The 8,471-nt window shown below is 35.9% G+C and overlaps 1 long non-coding RNA gene across 1 annotated transcript in view; it reads right to left on the bottom strand.

Moving 5' to 3' along the window:
* LOC108520659 (uncharacterized) overlaps positions 1-1,666 on the bottom strand; it is a 7,968-nt gene extending 6,302 nt beyond the window's left edge. Inside the window, exon 1 of the long non-coding RNA XR_001882965.1 lies at positions 1,587-1,666. This is a non-coding gene — a long non-coding RNA (uncharacterized LOC108520659). The remainder of the gene's footprint in view (positions 1-1,586) is intronic.
* Between the last annotated feature and the right edge of the window lie 6,805 nt (positions 1,667-8,471).

The following is an 8,471-nucleotide window of genomic DNA, read 5'->3' on the forward strand; positions in this document are numbered from 1 at the left end:
CTTTCTTTCTTTTTTTCTTTCTTTCTTTCTTTCTTTCTTTCTTTCTTTCTTTCTTTCTTTCTTTCTTTCTTTCTTTCTCTCTTTTGACACGGTTTCAAGTGACATGATCTTGGCTCACTGCAACCTCCACCTCCTGGGTTCAAGCGATTCTCCTGCCTCAGCCTCGTGGGCAGCTGGTTCTACAGGCATGTGCCACCACGCTCAGCTAATTTTTTGTATTTTTAGTAGAGATGGGGTTTCACCATGTTAACCAGGATGGTCTCGATCTCCTGACCTCGTGATTCGCCTGCCTCAGCTTCCCAAAGTGCTAGGATTACAGGCTTGAGCCATCGCGCCCTGCCTGAATAGCTGCTTTTTCTACCTATCCTTTGCTGGTTTCTCATCATCTTGCAAATCTCTGAACATTGTACTGTGAATGATTGATGGATTAGGACTCTTTCTATAGCTACTCTTTACATCACTCCTCCTACTCTCATGGCTTAAAAAAAATTTCTGTCCCTGATAGCTTACAATTTTATATGTCCAGCTTGGACATTTCTCCGACTTTTATATTCAACTTCTTTCTCAACATCTCCATTTGGATTGTTTAATAGGTTATTTCAAAATGAGCATATTCAAAAACATACTTTTCAGTTTTTCCCCAAACATAATCCTGCTCCACACCACTCCACGTCTGAGAAAGTGCCTATTTGGCCTCTTAGAACTTGAAAACATCCTTGATGTCTTTCTACCCTTCACATAATAAAACTAAACCATCAGCAACTTCTGCTGGTTTTGGTATCAAAATATATTTAAAATTGCACTGCTTATCTCTTCCTTCATTGCTATCATCCTTGGCCAGGACAAGAAAAATAATACCTGGCTCACTGCAATCAACAACTAACTGGTTAGCCTGTTTTTATCTTATAGTATGGGTTGCATAGGAACTCTTACTAAGACCACAATGACTGCTAAAAAATATTTTCCCCTCGTATTTTTCAAACTTCATGTTACTTACTGCCTGTGGCCAAACGAAATAAAATTTGTTTTTGAATACTCTGTTTTCAGTAAGAGGCTTTTCCACAGGATTTAACAAGACTATCCTAAGCCTGAATGTCTGATTTATAAACGTTGGTCTCAAAATGAAGACTACCGAAAGACTCACCAGCAGGACTGGAAAGGGCTTTGAGCTTGTGACACATAGGAAACCACGGACCAACAGGTTATGCTGAGACTGAAGACAGTACTCATGGAGGGGAATGTCAGCCGTTCCCATACGAGGGAAGTAAGAAAGAGTAACTCATTTTGTCCTAAAGAGCAAAACTAGGACATTCATCAATGAGTAGAATTACAAATTTCTCCTTCTATTGATCAATGGCTTCTCCCTGACATGCAAAGTCAGAACTGCCAAAGACTAAATGGGGATTGTCTGAATAAATAGTGGATTCCCAAACACTGAAGCTATTTAGTAGATAATCGATTCCCAACCACTGGAGATATTCTCAGACACTGAATGGCAGGATATTTCAGCTGAGATTTAAACATTAATGTTAGATCAGAAAACATAGAAGTTTCATTCTACTTTATAATCAAATATTAACACTTACTGATGGAAACTATAGAGGCAAGGCATGTTTCTTACATTTGCTCTCAAGGAGCTAACAGTCTGGTAGTGAGATAAACAAAGGCACCATATATAAGTAAAACTGTGAGAATGCATTAGTGTTCTATTGTTGTCATAGCAAATTACCACATACTTAGCTGCATAAGCAAAGCAAATTTATTATCTTGCAGCTCTATATGCCAGAAGTTTGACTTGTGTATCACTAGTTATAATCAAGGTAACCACAGGGCTGCATTCCTTTCTGGAGGCTCTAGGGAATAATATAATAATATATCATAGTGAAAATGTGTCTTTTTTCTGTCCCACAAAATACACTAGGGATAGTAGGCAGAAATTATGTATGGGGTTTTAATATAGCTAGCACTAGTAATATATTGTTTTTTGTGCAGATGATAACAAGATTTTTAATGTAATTTAATTAGCTCTTAATATTTGAAATGATTCAGGATCGAATGGTCAACAAGCTATGACCTCTGCCCTCAATTGGCTTATATAGTAGAGGGAAATATAGACAATTAAATAAAAACCTTTACACAATAGGATAAGGACTAAAGTAGGGAAAGTAAGATGCTAGGGTAACACAGATTAGGAAAAAATAATGAAGACAGAAAGGTATTTCCAAAGAAAAAGATACTGGGTGAAAGGAAGAAAAATAACATTCCAGGTAGAGAGAAGAATATTTGTGAAGTGTGGAAGTTGAGAGTTTAGTGTGTTTCTTGAATTGGAGATGAATACATGGCTAGTGTAGAAACTGTATGACAAGGGAAAGGAGCGGTCAGTGAATGTGAGAAGTAGACTAAGGTTAAGTTAGTGTTAGGATTAAAGTATAGATGTATTATTTTGCCAAAAATACAGTGAATAAGCAATCTTGTCAACATAAAATGTGGTCACTTTTTTATTAGTACAAATTCTGGGCTATCAAAGTCACTTAGCTAAGCACTAAAATTATAAAAGAATTGTATACACATAGAAGGTTACATTTATAACAAATAATGTTACATTTATCTCCAGATCTACATGGAGCTTATAGTTAAATCAGATAGACTTAATGGCTTGAACTCCATTGTTTATTCCTTCATTTATCTATCATTGCATTCTTCAAGTAATTAAGGATATTAAAAACAATCAGAGATATTTTCTGCCTCACCTCCCTTGAGAATACAGTATGTAGTAACACCTAACACAAATGCAGCTATGAGAAAACCAATGACGAGAAAATGCATGTAAATCCTTAGCACTGAGCTTGGCTCATAGTGAGCTGCTATTTTTACAGCAAGAGAAATGATTAATGATTTCCTCATTTGTAGTTCTATAATGGAAATAGATAAATATTAGGAGTGTGACAGATATGAATTCCTATAGGAATACTAGATCAACCATTTATTTCTGTATGACCTTGGCTAATTCTGGCATTCCTTTGAAGTCTCAATGTTTTTAATTTTAAATGGGGATAATTATATTGATTTTGCAGAACTGGTTTGAGATTTATAATTTAAACATACACATAATTAAATATATTATTTTATTTAATTCATTTCAATTCAACTGTCAATATATAGCAGATTTTAAAAACTAACCACTTAGCAAATTTAAATTTATTTCCCCTTAATTCTTTTCAATTCAATCATCAGCAATATCAAATTTTATCATTTAAATAGATGGTAGAGAAAGCTTCATAAGTGGTTATTGCAGTCTTTTCAAATGCTTGCTTTCATAATGATGGATTATCATTATATAGAGTTTAAAATGAATGATAGAAGAGAGTTGGCTCCCTGTGGGAACTTCCAAGAAATTGTAAGATATATACAGGATCTGCTTCACCCAAAAGTAAAGGTATATTAATACCTGCTAATGTATCTTTCTTTTTTCCAATTTGATGGGCCATTTATTTTATATAGGTTTTCATTTACTCATTAAAGTGGTTCGCATCATTAGCTTGGACTTCTAAATAGATGGCAACGTAATAAGTTACTTGCAGACAGTCTCTAAAGTCCTCCCACACAGACCCAGAATTTGAACTAAGTTTTAGTTTCTGAATGGGGTCTTTTGATTAGGCACAAGTTATAGTCTTGCTTTTTGTCCTGTTCTAATAATCTCTGTTGACAATATGTAAAAGGAACTCATGATGAAAAGTAAGAATGAATAGTTTGTTCAATTGAATGTTTTTCCCCCTGTTCAAAATGTGATCTTACTTTTGGACACAAAACATATTATTGATGGTCTTTGTAATGAAAATCATAAAATGTTCCATGAGATTTTCATTGAAGGATGACATTTTATAACAGATACATGCACCTCTTTCAAATAATGAAACTAATGAGCTCATTTGGAGGCTTTGAAAATTGCAGAAGTATATAAATAGCAAAATAGTTCTAATTTAGTAGCATTATTAATTTACAGTATATTATATTAATCTAAAATAATTTTATATTATTGTTATATAATATTATAACTTTGTAATCCATATTTTTCTTTGCTCAAACAAACAAAAAACACCAATAAACACACAAACAACAACAAATCTCCTTTGGGGAGCATCATTCTTCACTCCCCTCCTCAAACAGACCAAAGTCCAACTAAAACTGCAACACAAATATAACTATCACTATTGCCCATCACTCTACTATTACTACCATTTTTTAGTACTGTGTGCCAATTACCCTTATGTTTAAGTGTTTTATTGAAATATTTTATTCTTCAGCCAGCTCTATATAATTGGTAGAACTATCTTTCCAAGAATTATCATAGATGCTAAATAACTTGCCTAACATCTCACTGCTGGCTAGAGGAAGAACAATTTGACTATAATCGCCTCAATCTTAATCACAATAAGACCATGCCTACTATATTGAGTAATTAAGCTCATCATAGAAAAGATGACTATTTATTAAGGTCTCCTTTAAGATGAAACCTTTCTTGACAAATGACAAACAAATGTACTGATGTAGAAGGAATATAGCTTTGGGGGAAAGTAATAAGAATTTTTCACTAGAATACTGTTGTTAGTACTACTGGTTTGTACTGGAGTATAGTTTGATAGAGGAGAAGAGTAATGAATGGTATGAAAAAGAAAAGCATAAAAGAAGTAATGAGGGTAAGAGACAGAAGAAGGTTCTCAAATTGTCAACTATCATTTCCCAGAAGTCTATTTTGAGCTGAGGGCTGTGATCATCTTCTTTTTGTGAAAGCCCTTTACAATTTTGGAGGAGTTTTCACATAGATGATCTGATTTAATTTCCACAACAAACTTCTAAAGAAAATATGAGATCCTCAAATTACTAATACCAAACCTGTGGCTTAGAGAATTAGATCTCACTGTCTAGAATCACGATAAGGAAGCTTTCATTTATGCAGCACATATTTAAGTCATGTACCAAGCACTGTGTCATGATGCTGAAGGAGGTCCCTAAGAACTAAGACATATGGTCTTGTCAGAATCATGGATGTAGCCTGTAAATCATTTCATAATTACCTTAGTTATTCATATGTATTTTGGAGCAACTTATAACAATTGCCATTTCATTTAAACTTATCTGTGACATGACTGCCATTAGTTTTCAGGGACTTCACACAGGTGAATGCTTCTGAGTTTTAGAGGAAAAAGCAGACGGCGTTAGTTGACCATTACACTGAAATTTTTTCTGAGGTGACTTGACTTTGGAGGTTTGAATTGGGAGCTGTTAGAAGTACATACTTCATACCTTTAAATCACAACTACCACAACAATCTCTGCATTTTCCTTTTAGGCTCTTTGTGGTCTTAAGTGCACAGCTGAGTAGCCACAATAATGCCAGTACCTAGAGTTTTACAAAAGTAAGAGTTTCACATTAATAGTTGCATCAGAATGCAAATTGTGGACTTCATGGCACCTGAACCTTGGAAGTCAAAGGCAGTGTAAAATTTTGGGTGTGAATTTCATCGTCTGAAAACTGGGGACAAGAGTCAGCTACATGATATATCAAAGGAATTCTGGGCAGTGAATAGAAGTATCATCTCTTTCTTCACCTCTATAGTCATTTTATTGATTGCTACCAGAAGCTTCGTATGGTGAACTTCATCTTCTTTCTTAAAAAATATGTTAACTACAGATAAAAATGCATGTTTATCCTCTGCTTCTCTGTTGTCTCCTCAAGACTACATTTATCTAGCTTCCTGTTTGTTTTGTCCATTGGGAGCCCTGGCAGAGATCAGCAGCAGATAGAAAAATGATGTTGGGATATTGTATAACTTTAACAAAGGAGTCTGATCTTTGTTCCAAGTTGTGGAGAGGGAGGTTTTAAGACCTTGGAATTTTCCTAGTGTTAGAATTATTATTCATTCTTCATTGTGGGCTTCCAGGAGTACACCCAAGTTCATACTAACAAGATGACTTAGGGTGGGGGAGTCTAGATAGCTTCAAGATGGGGGTCTGGCCATTCTGGAAAGACCAACCATGTAATTAAAAGGCTGGGTCTCTGAGGCAAGTGACATCAGCCTGACCTCTTAACCTCTGAGGATAGGAGGTTATAATTGAGCTCAGTCATGTGGCTAACAAGTCAGTCAGATGTACCTGTGTAATAAAACACCAGTAAAATCTCTGAACACTTTAGCTTTCATGTGCTCCCTGGTTGGTCAACACATCAATGTGTCTGTAGGATGATGAGTCTTGATTCCATGGCCAGAAGACACAGAAACTCTACATGCGGGACCCTCTCAGACCTCACACTGTATATTTATTGTTTTGGCTGATCCTGATTTATATGCCTTATAATAAAACTGTGATCACAAGTATAGTGCTTTAGTGAGTTCTTTACGTCATTCCAGTTAATTATCAAACCTAAAGCTCGAGTGGGAGGCCCTGAGTTGGTCAGAAGTGCAGATGGTCTAGAATCCCAGAAATTGCAACTGGTGTCTGAAGTGAGGGCAGTATTCATGGTAGCATGCCTTCAACCTTTGCAATCTGTCTTAACTCTGAGTAATTAGTGTTAGAATTGTATTGCAGTATTGCAGACACATAACTGTTGATATCTGTCCAAATGCATGAGCATTCCTACACAGTTTTTGTGTGACTATCGCCAGTTTATATATACTTTTGTTTTTAAGGGCCAGCATCTGTGACTTTCTTTGGAAGGTTAACTTAGGGCTAATACATCCACTTTGACCAGTGTTATAGGCTGAAATGTGGTCCCTCCCTCAAAAATATATATATTAAATTTCTAAACCCCAGTACTTCAGAATGTGACTAAAATTGGCGCCTTTAAAGGTGTGATTAATGAGGACTTCAGGATGATCCTTAATCCATATGACTAGCGCCCTTACAAGAAGAGATTAGGATACAGGCAACATACAGATCAAGGACTGACCCTGTGAGGACACAGCAAGATGGTGGCCACCAACGAGCAAGGAGACAGGCCTCTGAAAAAACCAAATCTACCAACATCTTGATCTTGGAATTCTAGCCTCCATATCTATGATAAAATAAGTTTCTGTTGTTTAAATTACCTAGTCTGGTTGGGTGTGGTGGCTCACACCTGTAATCCCAGGACTTTAAGAGGCCCAAGTGGGAGGATCTGCTTGAGCCCAGGAGGTTGAAGCTGCAGTGAGCCATGATTGTACCCCTGTACTCCAGCCTGAGTAACAGAGTGAGACTCTCAAAACAAAACAAAACAAAAACAACCTAGTCTAAGGTATTTGTTTTTTACAGTATCTCTAATAAGTTAGTACAACTATATATGCAGACAAAGAAGGAAAGCATAAAAATGTGTGTACTTGTAGTTGTCCAGTAACTAAAGGCTGACTGACGTAGAAGTATGATGACCCAACTATCTTGTCTGGAATCGGTTCAAACTCTGAGCTATAATCTGCACCACGTATTTCTTTGAAGGCTTAGGCTGAAGCTAAGGCTTTGACTGAACTTGCACCCTCCTTGCTTGACTTCTTTCTACCGTTCCATTCTGCTTTTTCCTGGGAGTATTTTAATTGAGCCATTTCTACATTCATTGTAGTTTGAATGTCTACTTTTGGGTGATCCATTTTAAGAGAAGGCATTTATCCTGCTGTCTTTCTCCCTATGGATTACTATACATCGGCTGGTCTCTTGATCAATATTTACTGCCCCTGTCAAGGTAGCCAAATTGTATAACTGTCTCCTTAAAGTTTATTAACCTCTTCTGGGACTGAGAGTGCAACAACTCTGTTGATGTAAGCTCAATGATGCAGCACTATCCTTTGTGATTTTCCTACACTGAGCCCACAATATGTCAATGGAAAAAACATTTTTTAGATTAAAAACATGATAGAGTTTTGGTATTTATAGTCATTAACTCTTCTTTACAAAGTATTTCTCTTTTTGCTTTGCTATATTTGTCTCTTAGTTAAGAGACAAAGAGTGATAAAGTGGATAAGTATATAGATCCCAGAGCTTTGCCACCTAACAGGAATATGTCCAGGGTAAGTCATGATAATTGATCACTCTGTGCCTCAGTATTTCTAGCTATAAAATTATGATAATAATATAGATTTCATAACTTATTTTTCTTAAGATTGAGTTAACGTACCAAAAATATTCCAATAGTAAATGTCCGATAAATGATAACTGCTTTTACTTTTACATTTCATTGACTGCTTTACTTTTATTCTTGAAAATAGGGCTACCCCTCCTTCTATGCCCTAATTGTGAAAGGATGCATTGCCCTTTGCCTTCTTCCAGAGAACATTCTCTAGCATTTGATGCAGTAGACCCTTGAATTTATTCAACAAATACTGCATGTAAGACATTGACCTACAAATTTAAAATATACCAGTAAACAAGGCAGACAAAGTTTAGCATAATGTGATACCTAAGATGCATGTAAACAATGGAAAGAGTACAAATCCACCACTTTTCTAT

This window comes from Rhinopithecus bieti, unplaced genomic scaffold (assembly GCF_001698545.2).
Source record: "Rhinopithecus bieti isolate Rb0 unplaced genomic scaffold, ASM169854v2 scaffold_49371, whole genome shotgun sequence".
Taxonomy (NCBI): Eukaryota; Metazoa; Chordata; class Mammalia; order Primates; family Cercopithecidae; genus Rhinopithecus; species Rhinopithecus bieti.